Source organism: Canis aureus, chromosome 24, assembly GCF_053574225.1.
Source record: "Canis aureus isolate CA01 chromosome 24, VMU_Caureus_v.1.0, whole genome shotgun sequence".
Classification (NCBI taxonomy): Eukaryota; Metazoa; Chordata; class Mammalia; order Carnivora; family Canidae; genus Canis; species Canis aureus.
This window is the reverse complement of record NC_135634.1, coordinates 19767588-19791838: the sequence shown is the minus strand read 5'-3', so window position 1 is coordinate 19791838 and position 24251 is coordinate 19767588. Positions and strand designations below refer to the sequence as shown.

Here is a 24251-nt window from a genome sequence, read left to right as displayed (position 1 = left end):
GTGAGTTTGTCCTGGTATTATGTAAAAGGTGCCATCTACTATTCAAATAAAACTCTAGAGCCACTTGAGAAGGAAGAATTACTTTAGCCTTCACAATTCTCCCATATTTCCCCCTCCTATTAAAATAAAAATGTCAGGTTCAAGATTCTTATGCAAAGTAGGAAGAGAATCAAGTCAGGCTCCACACCCTTTGCCAGTTTCTCAGGCAGAAACAGAGTCCAGGCCTTCCCCATTATCAGCCCAAAGTGACTCAACTTTCCTCAGGGCCTCTCCACCCACTGCAGGGCGGGCCTTGAGTCAGAGCTTCAGCACAGCTGCCAATGTCCCTGGTGCAGGACCTGTTCTGGTCACTGTAGAAAGATAGAAAAGATGGAGACAATGTCCCCATTCTTAGGTACACACACAAGGCAGAACTACTACCACTAAAACATAAACTTAGGCCCTGACTTCCTGTGGCCACACATGGAGTCACTTCCTGATGGTTGTGCCACTGTTTCCTACCTTGTTACATCAGTGCCTCATTTCTCTTTCCTGGTTTTATTCATTCCACTGAGTCCAACCTTCCCGGGTGAGTCTCAGAACGTAGGAAGGAACATGTGGGCCCTGCCTGCAGAGGGCTCACACTCCCTATAGAAAGCTTCATGACCCCCATGTGCCATTGTGTGTGGGCATTTCCACATTCATCCTGCACAGTCACAACATAAGTAATGTTTATATCCCCATTTTATTTTTAATTTTTAAAAAAATATTTATTTATTTAGAAAGAGAGAATGAGCACAAGGGGGTTAGGGCCAGAGCTAGAGGGAGCATTCCAAGCAGACTCCCTGTTGAGCCAGAAGACAGATGACATGGGGCTTGATCCCAGAACCCTGGGATCATGACCTGAGCCAAAATCAAGAGTCAGAGGCTTAATTGACCGAGTCACTCAGGCACTCTTATTCATATCCCCATTTTACAGCAAAGGAAAATGAGTCTTGGAGGAGCTGTCACATGCCCATGGCCAATAAGCAGCAAAGCCAGATTTAGACCTAAGGCTCTGAACCTGAAGCCTATGGCCTTCTTATTCTCTAAAACTTAATCACCTTGGATGATTCAGATGGCAAATAAAAAGGGGGAGAGTCAGAAAATTGGATTCTAAAATTGAGGTGTTGGTGAGCTTAGAATGGTTTTATCACTGTTGTCAGTCTCAAGGGAGATGAAGGAATAATGGCAAGAATATTTAGCATTTCTTGGTGGCAGTTAGTATGTGCCAGGCACTATGCTTCTAAGTGTTCTGTATGTGGTATCTCATTTAATCTTTGCTATGATTAGGTAAAGCAGATATTATTGTCCCAATTTTATTTCTGGGAACACTGAAGTTCAGAAAACAACCAGCCAATGATCTCTACGATCTCACAGCAAGATTAGTGACAGAGTTGTTAACCCAGATGTAAAGAGTGCCAAAGCGAGTGCTCTGAACTACTACAGCATACTGCTCCTTCTGTGGGCATGGCAGAAACTGAGGGGAAGGCATCACACTTCCAAAAAGTTTGCTTATACATTGGCACCTATATCTGACTATACGATACAGATAAGCAGTATATATAACATAGGATGCTGCAAAACAGGATTTTAAAACACTAGCAGCTGGGCCTGCCAATCCAGTCACCACTGAAAAGCAGAAGCAATCGTACATCCTTACAGTTTTTCTGAATTTATCGGTGACATTTCCTATTTCTGGCAATATGGCTGATTTAATTTGTCTAAAATCCTGAAGTTAACTAAACAGAACAACTTTTTAATGCAAGGCTGATCTTTAAACAGAAGGAGTGTGGGACAGGGTGGGGAAGGGTAATTCCAGGTGCCATAAACTAAGAGGGAACTGAATGCCTCAGCTGATGCTGTGTCTGCCCTCAGAGACAGGTGATCCCAGGCCCCTGGAAGCTTGAATACAAGACAAGACTGAATCCTCACAAGGTGGGTCATTGGGCTGAGCACGCAGCCTAAACACAATACTTAGTTCCAAAAACCCTTCTCACAGGAGGAGTGGGTTAAGAGAAACTTACCTGCAGGCACAGGCTATTGAAAGGAAGCTTATCTGCTCTAGGCACTGGATAAAAAGAAAAGTTTCTGAGAATTCAGAACTCCAGGCTTTCTCCTCAGGTACAAGTGGAACTTGAACTTACATTACCCCAGTAACCCCAAACCACAATATAATAAAGTTGGCTGCAACACTGGTCTGGAAGGGCTTTCACAATGAAGCAGAAGAGATTCTCATGGAGGAAACAAGCCCCACTATACACACGCTCATAAACAAAACTGACAAAACACACAAGGAAACAGCCAACAGAGAATGAAAGTCAGCAAACAGAACAAATGGCAAAATCAGAGCTATAAGTACTTGAGATAATAGAATGGCAGTATAAAAGAGAATGTGAAAAGTATGTTGATTTCTTCCCATTCAGTTTTCCCTTCCTTCCCCTGTGATCTCTGCACTGTTTCTTATATTCCACATATGAGTGCAACTGATGGGGAACAGAGGGCTAGCTGAGGACAAAGCACAGCTGACTCCCACAAACAGCCCAGGGTGGGATATGTGGGACATTCCTCAGGAAGCTTCCAGTTGTTCTATGTTAATACCTTGTTAGAGGGGGAAAGCAATCTTTAACTTGACAATGGCAAGGCCTTCAGTATCTTGTAGGTCCTCCTCAGCAGATGAAAATCCTTCTGAAGTCTCCCTTTTCCTTATCTCCCCCAACTCCCAGGTATATAATCAGCCACTCTTCACAAGCCCAGGGCAGCAGCTATACCTGTCCACGAGTCCTGTCCCTTGCTTTAATAAAACCACCGTTTTTCACCAAAGATGTCTCAAGAATTCTGTCTTGGTCATCGGCTCCAGACCTCACCTATATTCCAAAACTTCATCAAAACCATATGAGAGGGAGACAAACCATGAGAGACTCTTAACTATGGGAAAGAAACTGAGGGTTCCTGAAGGAGAGGTAGGCGGTGGGATAGGGGAACTAGGTGATGGGCATTAAGGACTGTATGTGACTGTGATGAGCACTGGGTGTTATATGCAACTGATGAATCACTGAACTCTCCATCTGAAACTATATGTTGTACTATATGTAAGTTAACTGAATTTCAATTTTAAAAAAAGTATGTTGAACTATTCAAAAGTTTAAAAGAATGAGTCAAATTTATTTTTTTAAAAAATAAAGATTTTATTTATTTATTCATGAGACAGAGAGAGAGAGAGAGGCAGAGACACAGGCAGAGGGAGAAACAGGCTCCATGCAGGGAGCCCAATGTGGGACTCGATCCCAGGACTCCAGGAACACACCCTGGCAGGCACTCAACCGCTGAGCCACCCTGGCGTCCCAGAATGAGTTAAATTTCTAAAAAAGAACAAGATCCTATTTAAAAATTAATGTGGGCATGGGAGAGCAGATATGAAAAAGTACCAGATAGAACTTTCAGAAACAAAAAACATATAGGTTTTTAAATTAAAAGTTCAATGAATAGGTTAAATAACAGAATACACATAGCTAAAGAGAGATTTAGCAGAAATGAAAGGTACATATAAGGAAACTACACTGAATGCTGCAGTAGAAGGAAATAGAAAGATAAAAAATATGCCAATAATGCTAGAGACATGGAAACTAAAATGAAATAATCCATTACACTAACAAGCATTGCAGAAGGACAAAATAGGCAAGGGGCCATATTCAGAGATACTGGCAGAGAAATTCAAGAAGTTTAGCTCTCAAACAGTATAAATAGTTATAAACACAGACACACGGAATATTACGTGACAACATGGGTGGATCTAGAGAGAGGGCATTATACTAAGTAAAATAAGTCAGACTGAGAAAGGCAAATTCCATATGATTTCACTTACATGTGGAATCTTAAAAAAAGTGAATAAACAAACAGAAAGCAAGAATCAGACCTAGAAATACAGAAAACAGACTGATGGTTGCCAGAGGGTAGGGGCTCGGGGGATGGACAAAATGCATGAAGGGGTATAGGAGTTACAGGCTTCCAGTTCTGGAATGAATAAGCCACTGAGATGACAGGTGCAGCATAGGGGATACAGTCAATCATAATGTAATGGTGCTGTGGTGACAGATAGTAGCTCCACTTGTGATGAGCACAGCCTAATGTACAGAATTGGTGAATCACTATGTTGTACGCCCCAAACGAATATAACATTGTGTGTCAACTATACTCAAATAATTAAAAAAAAACTTTTAAAACAGTATAAATAAATAGGAAAGCAAAATTTTTTAATGGACCAAAAAGTAAAGAGGAAGCACATTTTATTTTTTTAATTTTATGTATTTATTTCAGAGAGAGAGAGAGAGCACATGGGAGCAGGGACAGAGAGAGAAGAGAATCTTAAGCAGACTCCCTTGCTGAGGGCAGAGCCCAATGCAGGGCTCCACGTGGGGCTCAAGATGGGGCTCGATTCCAGGACCCTGAGATCATGACCTGAGCTGAAACCGAAGTGTAGAGGAGGATTGGCCAGAAAACAGTAGCATGGTTTAATATAAATAACTCACATATTTTCATTAGTATTTACCAAATCTTTATTACTGGGAAAGTGGCTTTCCTCTTTACCAAATGTACTGTGTTCCCATTATGATTAATACTAATGGTCCTAATTCCTACATGTCCATAGGGAGAGACTGGTGATATTGCTGCTGACAGTTTATAAGACAACTAATCCACCTTCGACTTGCACCCACATTTCACACTAGAGAAAGTGTAGCTGTTTTCACTCAAGCTTTGTTATCAGCAAAATGCAGTGCGGTTTCCCCCAGAAAAAGCCTGTGGGATTTGTTATAGTAATGTTATTTCTCCTGTTCAGGCCACAAACATGTAAGGTCAGGACTCACATTCAAAACTATCCACACATTCCCCTCCCTCAAGTTCTTTTCACTTTTTCCCCCCCAAAAAAGTTTTCTAACTTCAGAACAACTATTTGGTTAAGAAATGGTTTGAACTGAAAAAACATAGAGTAATATTTTTGGAATAAGCTATTTAAAAGTTATACTCAAATTTGTTCTCTTTATTCTCCCATAGGATCATAGACGTAGACAACATTTTAGAGCTATTACACAATCACCCAACAAGTACAGAGATCCTCTTTAAAATTCTCTAAGACAGGTCATCTATGAGAATGGCTTTAATAGCCCTTTTGACATTTTCAAATGTCAAATATGCCCCCATTTTATGACAGTGGAAATCCGGTACTTAAAATCAGGAGTTCAATAAAATGAATCAAAAAAACATTCTCATTACTCAGGCTTTGATTTTATATGTTCTATTCCAATATAGACTTTTGCTATTTAACAAAAGTAATAAGCATATATTTCAAAGCACATCCAGCTTTTGTCCTATCATAAAAAAGCAAAATTATATATCATCCTTGTCCCAAAAATGGCCTCTATAGAGTTCTTTAATCATGTTTAAATGACTGCACGTAAATATATTTCCATTTAAATCACAAGATTTCACTAAGAGAAAGCATTTCTTTCTGAAATCTATTTGTAAGTTGATCTGATCACTTTCATATATAAAGTGACTGCTGCCGTTTTGACACACAGATTTTTTTGAGATGTATATATTACCAATCATGCCTCTTTTGCATTTCATATTAAGGGACATTTAAGCTTTTTTATTCTACAAAAGACATAATAACTACATTGATGAGTGCTTACTACCTCCCAGACCCTATGCTGATGCATTCCTGGGAGGTGAGTATGCTGGCCCCATTCTACAGGTGAGGAAATAAAGGTTGCGAAAGGGTCCCCTGTGCAAGCAGCTCTGAACCCCTGCTGAATACTGCCTCTTCATAAAGCATGGCAAATATGACTCTAATTTCTCTATCTCAATCATTTAGGGCTGGAAAGAATTTATGTACAGCAAAATACAAAGAACCCAGAGAAGTCCTTGATGCTCTTTCCCATCTCACTGCAGACTAGAGTATTTCACTGGGACGAGTATCATGATATGCATAAGATGTCTCACTATAACGCACAGCCCAAGTAACTCTTGGGCATTTCTCTCATATACTAGTTCTGTATTAGTCTAGAGGATTGAACTGATAGGGATGATGTGGAGCCTGCCAGAACTGTTGGCATCAGGAAGAAAACACTAAAAACAGGAGGTCACTACTGCTTCAGTGAAGCCTGAAACAGGTGAGCCAGGAAGTGCCACAGCCCCTATGGGAAAACCCACTGGTTCTCTTCTGTTCACTCAACAAAGGATCATTACGCAGTTATTACTGTCTTCAATGCAGCCCAGGACAGTATTTCTATGCAATATCCTCCCCTGTAGGGAGCTTTGCATAGCAAGCTGGGCCAACTCAGATATCGGCATAGGCTGAACCATAAATTAATTTTCCATTCACTGGCCATTCCTTGGGTTTGAAGCTATTTTGTAAAATTTGAGAGTAGAGCAATGCACAAAACAGCATTTTCTGCTGTGGACTTAAGGGGGTAAGAAATGGAGAGGAAAACCACTGTTGGTAAATAATTATTCTTAAAAACTATGCAAATGTTTTATTTTGTGAGCCTTCAAGTGGGGTGGAACCGGGAAGCAATGTGTGAATGTCATCTAGAGGTGAGGTGCTGAAAGAAGCCTGACAATGGGAAGAAAGAGGAGGGACACCTGATAAATGCCTCTGTGGTTTATACTTACGTGTGTACCTGGGGGTGGCTGCGGGCGTGCCGCGTGCTCAAGAGTAGGTTCCAGGAGGCATGTCTCTGGGTTGTTTGTTGATGCAGACTCTCCCTATGCCTAAACTAGTGAGTTCTTAACTCTTAGGATCAGCACTTAGTAGTTTGGACTAAATGGATAGTTAAGAGTATGCTACAGTCAGCCTCCTTGTAAATATATGCCTTTGACCACCAGAAGGCTGGAAAGGGGTGAGTAGAAGGCTGAATCCGCCAGGGCTGTTCCTAGTTGCACTCACTGCTAGTACACTGGTCCCACCCTGTGGGGTTGGTTGGCACCCCTTCTGCAATGCTAGATGTTTCTAATACTATCTCTGACCCCACTGTCCCTACAGAGGGGAAGATGAGTCCACATCAGCACCATTTGCCAACTGATATAGAACTCGCCATTGCCTCTCATATTCAGGGAGCACCCTTCTCTGCCCCCAAGACTGTTTTCTGACTCTTCACAGATGATTCCCACCTGTCCTGTGCTGCTGCACAACCCTTCTGTCCCCACATTCCTGCATATTATTCCTGAGAACTTTCTGCCTACACCAGATTGATGATCATTGCTCCTCCCAGGAAATCCATGCTGCCTTTGACAGCAAGATGCAGACTCTTCCTCAGCCTGGCTTGATGCATTCATGTTCTTTGCACTTCAGGTGGACAAACAGAGCAGACTCCTTTCTATACACTCATGACAGCCACAAACAATAATATCAGTTTCAGATCCATTGAGGCTATCATCATGCACATTTTGCCATCTCTTCCTACTAATATATAATGGGACACTATGTCCATTATGTGCTAGGTCCTCAAATTCAGTCAAGGAAAGCCAAGGCTTATTCTGATTTAACTCTCCACCAATGTTTGCTCTTTTGCTTACTACCCTGCTTTCTACTTCCTCAAAACAAAATTTAAAAACAACTCTTTAATAATGTATTCTAGACTTTTTCAGGGAATGACTATCTCCCAGAATCTAGCCTTTCTTTCCTTTTAAATTTGAACATTTGTTCTTCTTTCCCCTCTCCTGTGGAGTCTCCTTCCCAAAAGAAAGGCCCACTGCCCTCCTGCCTCTCCAAGGTGGCAGCTGGCTCCCAGCCTCAAGGAAGACCCTTCATGCCCTCTCTGTCAGAATCACACTCTATGGCCTTTGACTGACCAAACCTCAAAATGTCCACTACCAAAACACAGTATCATGCCTACTTATTCAGGAAAAAACTGCACTGAACAAAAGGTTTAAGATGCTCTGCTAAGAACTGAGGATACAAAGAATTCTGTCCCTCAACTGACAGACTAGTTTCCCAGGCCTGGAAGGTGACAGGCTTACTATTTCTGATAAACTCATACTCAGAACTAAACACTGAATGTGTTACCCTCCCAGAGACATTTGCTTTTTAAAAAACTTAGTATGACATAGTTGACAAATGGCTTAAAAAGTTTTTAGTGAAAATCCTGAATTGTAATGCTAATAATGTGAACAGAAGCCAACAAAAAGAAAATGGTCAAACTGACAATTTTACTTCAAGTGTAAGCTTTCTATAAGTTGCACTATGAAATAAAAACAATGAGTTTGAGCCCCACATTGGGTGTAGAATTTACTTTTAAAAAGTAGGGCACGGGTGACTGGCTGGTTCAGATGTTAGAGCACACAACTCTTGATCTCAGGGTCATGGGTTCAAGGCCCACATAGCACTTACTTAAGAAAAATAATAATAATTTAAAAATAAATAAATAAAAAAAATCTTGAAGAAAAAAAAAAACCCTGCAATGATAATTCTACACTTGATATTAGCCAAAAGTCCAAGAAACAATCAACACAATGATAATTCTAATGAGGTTAGCCAAGAAGTAACAAGAAGTGACAAAAAATGTGAATCATCTGAGAAAACCATTTCAAATCTGGCTTTATATATACTATCCTTAATGATAAATTGCACGTTACATGTTGTCTTGATGTATTACCTAATAAATACATAGAGATATCATTACTGATATTATTTAAGATTAAGAGTTACTTTATCTTTACTTAATTTAATTCATGTGTTTATAGCATACCTCATGTATTAGCACTATAGTACCTACACATCATAATAGTTAATATACAGACGTGGTCTGTTGCACAAAACTTTTTTACTGATAATGGTGTGAGATCACAAGACATTAGGAGAACACAGGTTCAGACCATGGGGAGTCTGTGGTTCATAAACTCTCAAAGATCCCTAACATTGCCCTGTATCTGTGCTTAGTAGGCCTTTAGAATGCTTCTGCCAGCATCAAAATAATTAAAAATAGTTTCTGAAGGATCAAAGTCCAGTTCTAAACAGTGGAAAATGGAAACTTCATGCTCACCTTTCTTTTTTTTTAACTTACATTTAAATAACCTGCTAAGCCCTACTGGATGAGTTACCTGCATGCCTGCTTGGCCTCATTTTCTATTCAAACCAGGAACAACCTAAACTGGATCTGTTGGCCTGTCACTAAGAAGAGCGTGATACCTGATGGACTAAAACAAGTCCACAATGCTCACTTCCATAGCACATGATTGGAACAATACAGAGAAGACTGGCCTGGCCCCAGAACAAGGATGACACACAAATTCATGAACCATTCCAGATTTTTAAAAAATGAAAAATAAAAGTCCATGGTTTGAGCAAAATTTCCCCAAGTTTAAATGAATACAATTAAATAACTCCATTCAATGGTCAGATAACTTGTGTGTTAAATGAGGATATCGTCTACAGCTATATTATCAGCCACTAAATAAAATCACATCTACATCAAGGGCCAGGTTTTGATGTGATAATGGTTAATGGTAAATTGGTAACATTTGCTCTAATGTTTAGAGACTAAAATGGACTCTTTCATGTTAACAACACAGAACTCTAGAGTCTGGGTCAAATATTTAAGAGTTTCAACAGCTAGTAAGCCTTCATTGAAGAAAGCTAACCCTCTCCCTTGGCACTCTGATAATGGGCTTCTATTTAGGCTAAAACATACCTTAGGCTCTTGGATTTTCAAAACGGAATGTTTATTCCAATGCCTACAATTTGGAATCTAAAGCATGTGAACATTAACAACTGAGGATAATAATATTTCAAACACTTAGCTTATCAAAAGTTTAAGAGAAGTTAAAAAACTATTTTACTTTTGCACACAACCTTAGTAGCCAGGAACCTTCCCTTCCATCTTTCCATAATTTTTGCTAGTATTACATAATGAGCAATAATACGAACAGCAATAGGATTTACAGAACACACTCTGATAAATGCTGCTCCAGACAAAACTGCTCATTGTTTTTACCTGAACCATGTAACCTAATTATGTTTTCCTTTTGTTTGAACTTACAGATCCTTAAAGTTGTTTCTTTCAAAATCTCAATAAGTCACTTATTTGAGGTGCCTAGTACATATGTCTCTTTATTCTTGCTGATATTTTAGAGATTGTTTATGTTTGCATGTTTATTGTAGAAAAGTTGGTTTAAAAGAATATAAAGAAGGGTCACCTGGGTGGCTCAACAGTTGAGTGTCTACCTTAGGCTCAGGGCGCGATCCCAGAGTCCTGGGATTGAGCCTCGCATTGGGTTCCTTGTATGAGCCTGCTTCTCTCTCTGCCTGTGTCTTTGCCTCTCTCTCAAGAATAAATAGATAAAGTCTAGGGGAAAAAAAGAATATAAAGAAGAAAATATAAATCTTCCACATTTTAGCACTCAGAGACAATCACTGTTAAAATTTTATTATATTTATTTCCAATCTTGTTTTTATAGTATACACATATTTTTGTTTAAAAAATTAGAAATAAATTTTATATAAACTTGAAGGTTGCTTTTTCCATTGACCATTAATATTGAATATTACTCTTATGATAACTAAATATATCTTCAAACCATGATCTCCACTAACTGCATAAGAGTCTATAATATGAATATACCTTCGCTGATTTGTTAGACATTTAATTTTTTTTTACTTTTAACTATTATAAATCTTAATATAATAGGAAGAATTTTTTTGAGAGAGAAACAGTGTGTGTGTACTTGACCATGGAGGGGGTAAGAAGTGGGGGGAAGGGAGAGGGAGAGAGAATATTAAGCAGGCTCCATGCCCTGCACAGGGCTCAATCTCATAACCCTGAGATCATGACCTGAGCAGAAATCAAGAGTTGGATGCTTAAGCACCTGAGCCACCTAGGCACCATTAGGTATAAATATTTTAAAAGTTCTTACTAAATTGCTTTCCAGAAATTTTTGCCAATCTACACTTCTACCAGCAATAGATGAGAATAATTATATTAATACATTCTCACCAGTATTGAATAATATAGGTTTTTGTTTTATTTTAACTCCACCAATTTAGTAGGCTAAAAATAGCATCTCATTTAATTTGCATATATTTGGTTACTAGTTAATACATTCCTTTGTTTGTTAATATCCAATTTGCATTTCTTCTGTGCTCATTGTTTGTCTCCTATATTGATACATTTCATTGATTTAAAATTTATTTATATAATCATTTTAATACTTTCTCTTTCAATATTGTGCATATATTTTCATTTGTTTGATACCAGAAGTTTGTAAATTTTATAGACAAATCTATTGATGTTCCCTTTTGTGGTTTCTTCCATTGCTATACCACCCTTCCTTATCCCAAGATTAGCTATATTTCCTGAATTTTTGTTTCTTTGTACATGGTATGAGGAAGGAATCTGATTTAATTTTTTACATGTATCAATTTTCCATTAATTTGTAATACCTCTACTATCTTACATGCATTTGTTTTCTATTCCATTGATCTATTTTTGATATTTTTTATTTTTATTTGTCTTTTTTGATTAGGTACCACTGTGTTGTAGGTACTATAGCTTTGTGATAATTTCTCACACCCAACAGTTCAAGTCCTTTTCCTTAATTTCTTTTTTCAGAAATATTTTATCTATTCTTGGATCATTTATTTTTTCATATGATTTTTAAGAACAACCTATGACATTCCACCAAAGATTTTCTTGGAATTTTTGTTCAAATTGCACTGGATCTAGGGATCAGTTTATGTAGAATTTGCATCTCTTTGGTATCGATCTCTACATTCATGAAACTTGGTCTCTCTTTTTTTGGATCCTCCATGTATTTCAATATTTTTTTTTCTTTAGGATGGGAGAGAGATGGGGGGAGGAGCAGAGGAAGATGGAGCAAGAGAATCTTAAGCAGGCTCCATGCCCAGTGTGGAGCCTGACCCAAGACTCAGTCTCACAACCCTGAGATCATGGCCTGAGCTGAAATCAAGAGTCTGACTCCCAATTGCGTTCATGCTCCCCATGTCTTTCAATATTTATAATTGATTCCATAAAGTTCTTTTTTTTAATACAAGATTTTTTTAAATCTTTTTTTTTTTATTTATGATAGTCACACACACACACACAGAGAGAGAGAGAGAGAGAGAGGCAGAGACATAGGCAGAGGGAGAAGTAGGCTCCATGCACCGGGAGCCCGACGTGGGATTCCCGGGTCTCCAGGATCACGCCCTGGGCCAAAGGCAGGCGCCAAACCGCTGTGCCACCCAGGGATCCCGATTCCATAAAGTTCTTGCACATTTTTGTTCATTTTAATTTGAGGTATCCTGTAGTTTGTTGCTATTGTCTTTTTTAAACTACATTTTCTAATTGGTTGTTGCATAAAAATGTTATTAATTTTTTAAAACTTACTTCATTAAAGTATAACTTACAGAAAATAAAATGCACATACTTTATGTGTACAGCTAGATGAGTTTTGAGAAACACATACAGTTATATACCCACACCTCAGTCATGATACAGAATGTTTCCATTACCCAACATGGTTCCCATTCTCTACCCATGACCCCAAGCACCATGGACTCTCTGATCAGTTTTATGGCACCACAGAGCAGATTTGTCTTTCCTAGGATTTTTTTGTTGTTGCTTTTGTTTGTAAAGATTTTTAAAATTTATTTATTCATAGAGACACACACACAGAGAGAAATAGAGAGAGAGAGAGGCAGAGACACAGGCAGAGGGAGAAGCAGGCTCCACACAGGGAGCCCAACGCTGGACTTGATCCCGGGTCTTCCGGATCACACCCTGGGCTGCAGGCGGCGCTAAACTGCTGCGCCACCGGGGCTGCCCTCCTAGGATTTTGTATAATGGAATAATACAGCATATATCTTTTGTGTCTGGCTTTTCTCAGCATCACGTTTTTAAAAGCCATCCAGATTGTATCAGTAATTAATTTCTTTACATTACTTTCACTGTACCATAGATTGTATATTCATTCACCTCTGAACATTTGGGTTGTTTTCAGTTTGGGGCTATTTTATTTTACTTTTTTTTAAAGATTTTATTTATTTATTCATGAGAGACACACAGAGAGAGGCAGACATAGGCAGAGGGAGAAGCAGGTTCCTTGCAGGGAGACTGATGCAGGACTCGATCCCAGTACCTTGGGATCACGATCTGAGCCAAAGGCAGGCTCTCAACCACTGAGCTTCCCAGGCGACCCAATTTGGGGTTATTTTAAATAAAACTGCCACGAATATTCAAGAACAAGTGTTTTGTGAGCATGCATTTTCATTTCTCTTGATTAAAGAATGCCAAACTGTTTTCCAAAACAGTGATGCTATTTTATATCTCCAACTATAACACATTCAGTTGCCCCACACCTCTGCTAACAGTTGATGATTTGAATCTTTAGTATTCTGGTAATTTGAATTTTTCAACAAACTCATCTATTGCACGTAAGTTTTCAAAATTATTAAATTTTAATATCTATTATCCTTTTAATATCTCTAGGATCATACTGATATCCCCTCTTTTATTTATTTTTTTAATTTTTATTTATTTATGATAGTCACAGAGAGAGAGAGAGAGGCAGAGACACAGGCAGAGGGAGAAGCAGGCTCCATGCACCGGGAGCCCGACGTGGGATTCGATCCCGGGTCTCCAGGATCGCGCCCTGGGCCAAAGGCAGGCGCTAAACCGCTGCGCCACCCAGGGATCCCTTATTTTTCTTTCTTAATCAATCTAGCTAGATTTACTCGCTTTACTGATTTTTTTTTTTTTTTAAAGCTTTATGTTGGGGCAGCCTGGGTGGCTCAGCGGTTTAGCGTCACCTTCAGCTCAGGGCATGATCCTGGAGACTCGGAATCGAGTACCAAGTTGAGCTCCCTGCACGGAGCCTGCTTCTCTCTCTGCCTGTGTCTCTGCCCCTCTCTCTGTGTCTCTCATGAATAAATAAATAAAGTCTTTAAAAATAAAAAATAAATAAATAAACTTTATGTTTTATTTTTTTTTTGTGGTGCTTATCTGTTTTGTATCCCATTAATTTCTACTCCTATTTTGATTATTCCATTCCTACTTTGTGTTTAACTTAGTCTTCTAGCATCTTAAGTTGGAAGCTTAGGTAGTTGATTTTAGACTTTTTCTTCATATATAAACATTAAGAGCTACAGCGTTCCCTCTCAGTGCTACTTTCATGCTTTTATCTCACAAATGATATGTTGTGTTTTTATTTTCATTTTTATTCAGTTCAAAAGACTTTCTAATTTCCTTTGTGGCTTTTTTTACCCATGGGTTATTTAGAAATATTGTTGCTAGGGATGCCTGACTGATTCAGTCACTAGAGCATCTGACTCTTGATCCCGGGATTGTGAGTTCAAGCCCTACAATTGGGTGTGGGGCCTACTTTTAAAAAAGAAAGAAAGATTGATTTTTGATTAATTTCAAAATATTTTAGGATTTTCCAAATACCTTTGTTATTAAATTTATTTATTTTTAAAGATTTTATTTATTTATTCATGAGAGACAGAGAGAGAGGCAGAGACATAGGCAGAGGGAGGAGCAACAAGCTCCATGCTGGGAGCCCAACATGGAACTGGATCCCAGGACTCGGGGATCATGCTCTGAGCCAAAGGCAGACAGACGCTCAACTGCTGAACTACCCAGGCATCCCTGTTATTAAATTTATAAGTGACTTATCCAATAAGTTGTTCAGCTCACTTATCAGTAGTTTATAGCTCATAACTAGACTTTCTTGGCTTTTCCCCCACAAGCAATTATTTCATATGACAGTACAAATTTTACACTGGCTAGAACATCCAGTGCAATATTAAATCATGAGGTGATAACAAGGATACTGCATGTCTCATTTTAATGAGACTCTTCTAGCATTTCGCCCTCCAATATGATATTTGCTATAGATTTTGAAGCAATACCTTTTAACAGATTAAAGAGTATTTAAATGAGCAAAAATTGGACATCTGAGTGCATTTTCTATACCTGCTGATATAACAATAGTATGATTTTTTTCTCTTTTAATTTTGTCAAAGTAATGAATTACATTGAAGATTCTTCTAACATTGCATTATCTTTGCAATCCTGGGATAAAACTTATTGCTCATTTTTTAAAATACAATTTTGGATTCAGTTTTGCTTGCTTTGTTGTTGTATTTTGATAGTGATTTTAACATATCTGAAATTTGCTTGGGGATATGATGTGAGGTAGGAACGAAAATATAGTTTATTCTATAGATAACCTTTCCTCTACCATTTGTTGGATAATATATGTATTTCCTATTGACAAGTAATCTAAATGATTTTTGGTCTTTCTTTTTAAATATTTTAATTGTTCTGTTATTGGCCATTTCAGATTTTTGTTGAAAATAGGATATAAACAATTGTTTTGTTTTACTTCAATAAAGGATTTTCTTATTGGAAAAAAATTAAAAATATCACTCTCAAAAGGGTGTCTATGTCTTGGCCAGAAATATTTTTACTCAGTGAAAAATTATTTTATTTTATTTTTTTTTTTTTTAAATTATTTTATTTTATTTTTTAAAGATTTTATTTATTTATTTATTTATTTATTTATTTATTTATTTATTCATTCATTCATTCATTCATTCATGATAGAGAGAGAGAGAGAGAAAGGCAGAGACACAGGTAGAGGGAAGAGCAGGCTCCATGCAGGAAGCCCAACGCGGGACCCGATCCCAAGTCTCCAGCATCATGCCCTGGGCCTAAGGTGGCACTAAACTGCTGAGCCACCGGGCTGCCCATGAAAAATTATTTTAGATGAAAGTGAGCTCTGCATATCTTTGCAAGAGGATTTACTACCTTCTATTACCACAAATGCGTTTCAGTTGATGGGAAAGCAAGCAAGCCCAATCTGGTCCAAACAGATGATAACGAAGGTTGGAATCCAGTTTGATCTGGGCTTGGGGAAACAATCAGGCTCAGGTGTCAGAACTAATATGGTTAGGCTCCATCCTCTTTAAAAAACTCTCCAAGGACAAGGCCTTGGAGAGCAGGTAAGATTGTGGCCAGTCCCAAGGTCTTTGCCCAGATGTAGCCACTGTTATCAATTTGTGAATATCCTTCCTTCCTAAGATGCATTCAAATACATCTCTGTGTGTTTATACATACGTGCATTCAAGAATGTGGAATTTACAGATACGGATGTGTGCTGCTTTACACAAGTGCTATCACTTATCCTTGATGTTTTTACTCAACAGTGTCTTCCTTGGAGATCTTTCCATGTAACTACTGAATAGTATGCCATTATTTGGCAGCATCATAACTTACTTATCTATTCTCTTATTGATGGGCATCAAAGTAGTTGTCAATGTTCACCATTGCATTGTAACAGCACTATTTCAAGATAAAGTTTAAAGGTATTCAGTGGTATTTGAAGTTCTCTGCAATGTGTCCTCCATCTATCTCTGAAGTCTCACCTCCTACTTATATACCCTTCCCCAAATAGTGCACTCCAGTCAAATTAGACTAGCAGGATTATCTGGCCTTTTTCTTTTTTAAGATTTATTTATTTATTTGAGAGAGAGAAAGTGTGGGGGATGGGGTAAAGGGAAGAGCACAAGGATAGAGAGAAACTCAAGTAGACCCTGCACCGAGCCATGAGATCATGACCTGAGCCAAAACCAAGAGTCAGGTGCTTAACCAACTGCGCCACCTAGATGCCCCAGGATTTTCTGACCTTTGTGCACATCAGTCCTTCAACCCAGAAGGCCATCTCCTCCTATCTTTCTAAATTTGACCTATGTTAGAAGGTCATCTCATATGCCCATTCTTCTATGAAGACTTTCTTCTTCCCTGGCCTTCCAGCCTATCATAATCTCTCTTTTTCCAAATATTTATTTTATTCTGCACTAGATTCAATATTTGTATATTCCTTGGCATTATTATATTTTATGAGATTAATAATCCTGAGGTCTCCAGATAGACGCTAAGTACATAAAGTTAGAGAAATTCTCTTGCCTTTAAACTGAACTTCCTGGCTCTATTTTCTTTCCTAGAAAGGAGTCCTTTCCTCCAGACCCAAACATAGTTGTCCATGTTATTCCTCTTTCCACAAATGGATGGTGATGATGACATTAACCTTAACAGCTACCTCATGATTGAATTCACCAGTTTCCTCATGAAGTAGTTAGAACAAGGAGTGTCTTACAAGGTGATTCCTGACTAATGTCTACAAACCCCTCCCTTTCTCATTCCTCCACTCCCAATAACTTCCCCTCTCCCTTACCTGTAGCCTGTATTATAAGAAGCTAGGCTAGTGGGAACAAGTAAATCCCAAAATCTTAGTGGTACAATACAACAGAGGATATTCCTATCATATCACATTTGGCCATGGGTCAGAGTGGTCTCCTTGGCTCCTCCTTTAGCACCTCTGCTGTTCCATTGTCTCACATGTAACCTCCCAGGTGAAAGAGTATGTGCTGAAGACATACTGGCCTACCCAGAAGTGACCTACAACTCTTCCACTAATAGCTCAGTAGATACTGTTTGTGTCACAGAGCCCAACACAACTAGAAAAGAGACTAGGAAGTATAGGCACCCACAGAATATTTGGAGAGAGAGATGCCTAGGCGGTATAGTGGTTGAGCATCTGCCTCTGGCTCAGGTTGTGATCCTGGGGTCCTGGGATCAAGTCCCACATCAGGCTCCCCACAGGGAGCCTGCTTCTCCCCTGCCTATGTCTCTGCCTCTCTCTCTGTTTCTCGTGAATAAATAAATAAAATCTTGAAAAAGAAGATTATTTGTAGAGTACTACTTGTTTCTGTTGTGATAAGCTTAGGTCTTTAAGAAATGGAGTCAGCAAGACACCATAAAAGGCAAAAACAGAAATTTGAGGGGATCCCTGGGTGGCTCAGCGGTTTAGCGCCTGCCTTTGGCCCAGGGCGCGATCCTGGAGTCCCGGGATGGAGTCCCGCGTCAGGCTCCTGGCATGGAGCCTGCTTCTCCCTCCTCCTGTGTCTCTGCTTCTCTCTCTCTCATGAATAAATAAATAAATCTTAAAAAAAAAAAAAAAAAAAAAACAGAAATTTGAGCAACTCTTCAGGGGAAAGGCTACCACATAAGCCTGGATGGAGTCTCCGACCAAGAATATCTACCCAAAATATCTGTCAATCTTGACTAGGACACCCTGCCTAAAATTCTACCAATGATAGAGGCATTTGGCTGAACACATTTTTTCTTGAAAACTGCAGATACTCAGAGAAATCTAAGTGGTTGTGTTCTCTCTCTGAATTAATCCAAATAAGGTTTTACCCCACAATCCCCATGTGAGGTCAGTGAAAGAAGAGGCACTTTGTTGGGGGAAAATAAAAAGATGATTTTGGGGCAGGAATCACTTTAGAAAGTGGACATGCCTGGGCAAGGTGCCAGCTACCATGAGGCACTTAGGGTAACAGGGGAGAGGAAGGGCAGCAAAATGGAAGATAGAGGAGGCCTGTATTTCCACATTTTTACTTCAGCCACCTCTGGAAAGGAGGCAAATACTCCTATTTCTCTTTCTTATCTCTTCTTCAGTCCTATCTTATCCTCCTAGAGTGCAGGTTTCAGGCTGGCTTTATACTGAGATGTAAATCTCTTTGAGAACCATGGCAGAGGTAATAATTAATTAGATTTGCCTTATATTTTCAACTAATTTGTGAGTTAAATAGGATTTTATAATCTCATCTGGGGATCAAAACAGCCATTTTAACTAATTATATAGAAAAAAATTATAATGTTCCAAAAATGTGGGTTACATTTTTAAAAATAAGATGTATTGGTTTTTTTCTGATTATAAGAGTAGTACATGTAATAATAAACTTTGAAAAGTATAGGAAAATATAAAGAAGCTAATTTAAATCATTCATAGTTTCACATTAGAAACACAACCAATTCTTCAAACAGGACAGGACACAGTGCCAACTGCTAGCCAAAATTTATGTTTTTGCCTCTCTGGGTACAAAGCTGGAACTCAGGACACCTGCGTAGCTCAGTGGTTGAGCATCTGCCTTCGGCTCAGGTCATGATCCTGGGGTTGAGTCCCGCATTGGGCCCCTCACAGGGAGTCTGCTTCTCTCTCTACCTATGTCTCTATGTCTCTGCCTCTCTGTGTGTCTCTCATGAACAAATAAATAAAATCTTAAAAAAATAAAGCATATTTACCAAAGAACTTTAAAAAATAAAAAAAAGAAAGCTGGAACTCATTTCCTCTATTGCTGTCAGATGTGGCCATGTAACCAAATCCTAGCCAATGAATGTAAATAGAAGTTACACCTCTGGGCCTGGCTGATAAAAATCTGGCACACCTGCACTTCGACGCTCTCTTCCTTTCCAGCTGGCTAGAATGAAAATGGTCTCCAAGGCAAACTTGGAAGCCATGCATTCAAGATAGAAGTATTCTTATCAGTCTCTGTCCTGCAGCAGTTTTACAGAAGAGGGGCCTATGCCAATCTATACATCCACTCAGTAGTGTTAAGAAAGAAAAAGCAATCTTCTCTTGTATTAGTCCTTATACTTTGGGGTCTACCCCTTCCTACATTTATTTATTTTTTTTTTAATTTTTATTTATTTATGATAGTCACAGAGAGAGAGAGAGGCAGAGACACAGGCAGAGGGAGAAGCAGGCTCCATGCGCCGGGAGCCTGACATGGGATTCGATCCCGGGTCTCCAGGATCGCGCCCTGGGCCAAAGGCAGGCACCAAACCGCTGCGCCACCCAGGGATCCCCCCCCTTCCTACATTTAACCTGCCCTATTAGTATAGCTAAGGATTGCCTAGATTTCCTAAGTAATCTGTAAACTATCTACCATGGGCCTCTCATAAAGCACAGACCTACAACAAATATTTCTTGTTTGATTAGTGATCAATTGGTTGACTGAACATATATAATTTCAGTGAAATTAGTCCTACATGATCCCTTCTTTTCTTTTCTACACCTGCAAACTTTTCAATACTAGAGTTGAGGCCTTGCTGTCCAAGAGCCCCATTGGCAACCTCATTGGCTGAGCTATGGAATTTCTTATTTTCTCTGGTGAACTATGGAATTTCTTATTTTCTCATTTCCTTCCTAGGAAATAAGACCATAAATCTCTCAAAGCATAGTAAGGTATAACAAAGAAAGAGTTTAATATCTATTTAACAAATCCAGAGTGTCCAGGGGAATGTCCTATCATTGCATCTAAATTCTAACTGGTATCTTTTGGCAGGAGTTTCAGCACAATAAGTGTGCATTAACAGATCAATCTAAATATAATATTCCCTGCCTAAGCACATGTTAGTTCCAAGCATGTAGACAGGTGACTTTCAGAATATCCACAATAAGCAAATATGCCCCACAAGTAAAGAAAAAGAACAAGGGGAAAGTGAAATTAGAGGACTAAAAATGAAGAGCAAGAAAATGAAAAAATGAATTAAAGACTTAAATGTGAGACCTGAAACTATAAACCTCCCTAGAAGAAAACATAGGCAATGATCTCTTGGACATTGTCTTAGCAACATATTTATAGACATGTCTATCCAGGCAAGGGAAATAACACAAAAATAAACTATTGGGACTACATCAAAATTAAAAGCTTTTGCACAGCAAAGAAAATCATGAGCAAAGCAAAAAGGCAACCTACTGAATGGGAAAAGATATTTGCAAACGCATATCCAATAAGGGATTAGTCTCCAAAATATATAAAGAACATATACAACTCAACACCAAAACCCCAAATAATCCAAGGACAAAATCGGCATAGGATCTGAATAGACATTTTTCCAAAGAAGACATACAGATGACCAACAGACATATGAAAATATGCTCAATATCAGTCATCATCAGGGAAATGCAAATCAAAACCGCAAGGAGATATCACCTCACACCAGTCAGAATGGCTAGTATCAAAAATATAAGACAAGTTAACAAGTGTTAGGGAGTATGTAGAGAGAAGATAATCCTCATACCCTATCGGTGAGAATGTAAATTGGTAAAACCACTATGGAAAACAGTATGAAATAGAGAAAGGTAAGATTAAGAGGTACAAACTTCCAGTTATAAATAAATAAGTCACTTAAATGAAAAGTGTATCATAGTGAATATAATAACAATTTGTAATAATATTGTGTGGTGACAGTGACTACACTTATCATGGTGAGGATTGAGTAATACATAGAGGTATATTACTGAATCAATATGTTGTATACCTGAAACTAATATAACATGTTAATTATACTTCATTATTATAAAAAGGGAAAAAAACCCTGACACTACACAAATAACGATTTCTAGTCATAATTCCTTAAAATTAGAAATCAATAATAAATATGGTTTTTTAAAAACACATATATCTAGAAATTTAAAAGTATATGTCTAAATAGCATTGGCTCAATAGAAAAATGTAATGAAAGCTTTGAAATATTTCTAACAGAAAGAACTGTATTTTAAAAGCTTGGGGGAGGGGATCCCTGGGTGGCGCAGCGGTTTAGCGCCTGCCTTTGGCCCAGGGCGCGATCCTGGAGACCCGGGATCGAATCCCACGTCGGGCTCCCGGTGCATGGAGCCTGCTTCTCCCTCTGCCTATGTCTCTACCTCTCTATCTCTGTGTGACTATCATAAATAAATAAAAAAAATTTAAAAAAATAAAAATAAATAAATAAAAGCTTGGGGGAAACCCTTAATGCAGGATGTAAAGGTAATTTATACCTTATATGCATTTATGTAAAAACATGAAAGATTAAAAAAACACAATAAACTATGGAAAGGACAAGAGAATAAATGCAAAGAAAGTAGTAGGAAGAAAGTAATATAGATAAGAGTAAAAAAGTAATAAAGAATATAAACCACAGATAATCAACCTGAGAAAAGCTGGTTCTTCATAAGGACTATAAGATAGACAAATTCCTTGCAAGATTGATCAGAAAAGAAAACAAAACAAGTTACAAATAAGCAAATTTAGAATGGAAAGTGTGACATATCCACACATTCAGTAAAGTTTTTAAAATCATAGGAGAATGTTATAATTTTTGTATCAATAAATCTGGAAACGTCAGCGAAATAGAGTAATTCCTAGTCAGATATAACTTACCAAAATTTACCAAAGAGTGAATAGAAAGAATGGAAGAAAAATAGAAAGAAATTGACTCAGTACTTTAAAATCCCACCTAAAAATGATATTGGGATAAATAAATAAATGGGGAAAATAGATAAATCTCCCATATAGAAGCCTTTCAAATAATTTATGTAGCTACTCTATCCTCAAGAAAATGAGGCATAACTCCTTATTCCTTAAGTGTGGGCTGCCCGTAGTGATTTTCTTTCAAAGAGTACAAAATGGATAGCAGCGGTATAAGTGGGGAGAAGTAGCCTTACAGTGAACAAATCTAACAAGCAGTATTTCAGCCAGGTGATAAAGGTCAGTATCATTAGTGATAAATCATAGTGAAAGTATGTACCTTCAATTTGATATGATGAGAACAGAAATTCACTTTTATGGTCTTCTTCCCCCAAACCCATAGCCCCAATATAATAATAAGAAAAGCATCAAAGAGAACCCTCATGCACTGTTGCCAGAAGGCAAACCAGTGTAGCCACTGTGAAAAACAGTATGGAAGTTCCTCAAAAAATTAAAAATAGAACTACCCTGTGATCTAGCAATTCCACTTCTAGGCATTTATTCAAAATAAATGAAAACACTAACTCAAAAAGGTATAGCACCCCCATATTCATAGCATTACTTACAATAGCCAAGAAATGGAAACAGCATAAATATCCATCAATGGATGAATGAATAAATAAAATGTGGTACATATACAATGAAAGATTAATTGACCATAAAAAATAATAAAATCCTGTTATTGTGACATTGCGGTCATTATACTAAGTGAAATAAATCAGAGAAAGACAAATACCATATGACTTCACTTATATGTGGAATCATAAAAAACAAAAACAAACAAAAAACAAACTCATAGAACCAAAACAGATTAGTAGTTGCCAGAGGCAGGTATTGGGAAGTGAGTAAAATGAGTGAAAGGAGTCAAAAGGTACAAATGTCCAGTTAAAAAATAAGTCCTGAGGATTGTACAGTATGATGACTATAGTTATTAATACTGCATTATATATTTGAAAATATTTTAAAATCTTAAAATGCTTATCGCAAGAAAAAAACTATGTAACTATGAGTGGTGATGAATATTAACTATTTATTGTCGTGATCACTTCAAAACATCTACATATAAAAACCACTGTTTTGTACATGTGAAACTAATATAATGCTATATGTCAATTATATCTCAATTTTTTAAATAAATTAATTAAATAAAAATTTTTAAAAAGAAAAACATCAGATGAATTCCAACTGAGGGACATTCTACAAAATACCTAAGCAGTATGCCTCAAAACTGCCAAAATCATTAAAAACAAAAAAAGTCTGAGAAACTGTCACAGCCAAGAGGAGCCAATAATTCAGTGAATTGTGATTTCCTGGGAAGGGACTCTGTAACAGTAAAAGGACATTAGGGAAAAACTAAGGAAATTTGAATAAAGTATGGACTTTAGTCAATAATGATATATCAATATTGGTTCATTAATTCTAGCAAAAGTACCATACTAATGTAGATATCAATAATAGGGCAAAGTGAATGTGTGGGGTGGTGGGTTATATGGGAACTGCTCAACTTTTTAAAAGAGATTCATTTATTTATTTGAGAAAGTGTACAGTGGGGGTGCAGTCAGAGGAGAGGGAGAGAAATCCTCAAGCAGACTCTCTACTGAGTAGGGACCCCCCCTCCCTACCCCCCAGACAGGGCTCATCCCAGGACCCCAAGATCATGATCTGAGCTGAAACCAAGAGTCTGTGCTTAAACAACTGAGCCACCTATCGGTAAACATAAAAGCTTTTAAAAAATTGTCTACTGACCAAAAAGCAGAAAAATAATTAAAATTCAACAATTATTCATCATTTGTTAGACAGTAGGTTCTGCTCACTGAATTATTGTTGAATGAATGAATGAATGAATGAATGAATAAATAAATAAATAAGTAAATAAATAAATAAATTTTAAAAGCTCTTGGCAAATGCGGAATAAACAAGAATTTCCTTCACCTGATAAGAAGAACCTGCTAAAAACATCAAACTGTATTGTGAAACCTTAGAAGTAGTCCATTTAAAGTCGGAAGCAAGACAAAGGCACCTACTCCCACCAGCCTATTCAACATTATTCTGGAGGCTAACTCAGTGCAGCAAGAAAAGAAGCAAAGATGTTAGGTTA

At 37.9% G+C, this 24251-nt stretch overlaps 1 long non-coding RNA gene and 1 pseudogene across 1 annotated transcript in view; one reads left to right on the top strand and one right to left on the bottom strand.

Moving 5' to 3' along the window:
- The first annotated feature begins 9231 nt into the window (after positions 1–9231).
- LOC144296661 (U6 spliceosomal RNA) lies at positions 9232–9329 on the top strand (annotated as a pseudogene).
- A 474-nt stretch (positions 9330–9803) lies between these two features.
- Positions 9804–24251, bottom strand: part of LOC144295880 (uncharacterized) — a 34730-nt gene continuing 20282 nt past the window's right edge. The window contains exon 3 of the long non-coding RNA XR_013363005.1: positions 9804–10361. This is a non-coding gene — a long non-coding RNA (uncharacterized LOC144295880). The remainder of the gene's footprint in view (positions 10362–24251) is intronic.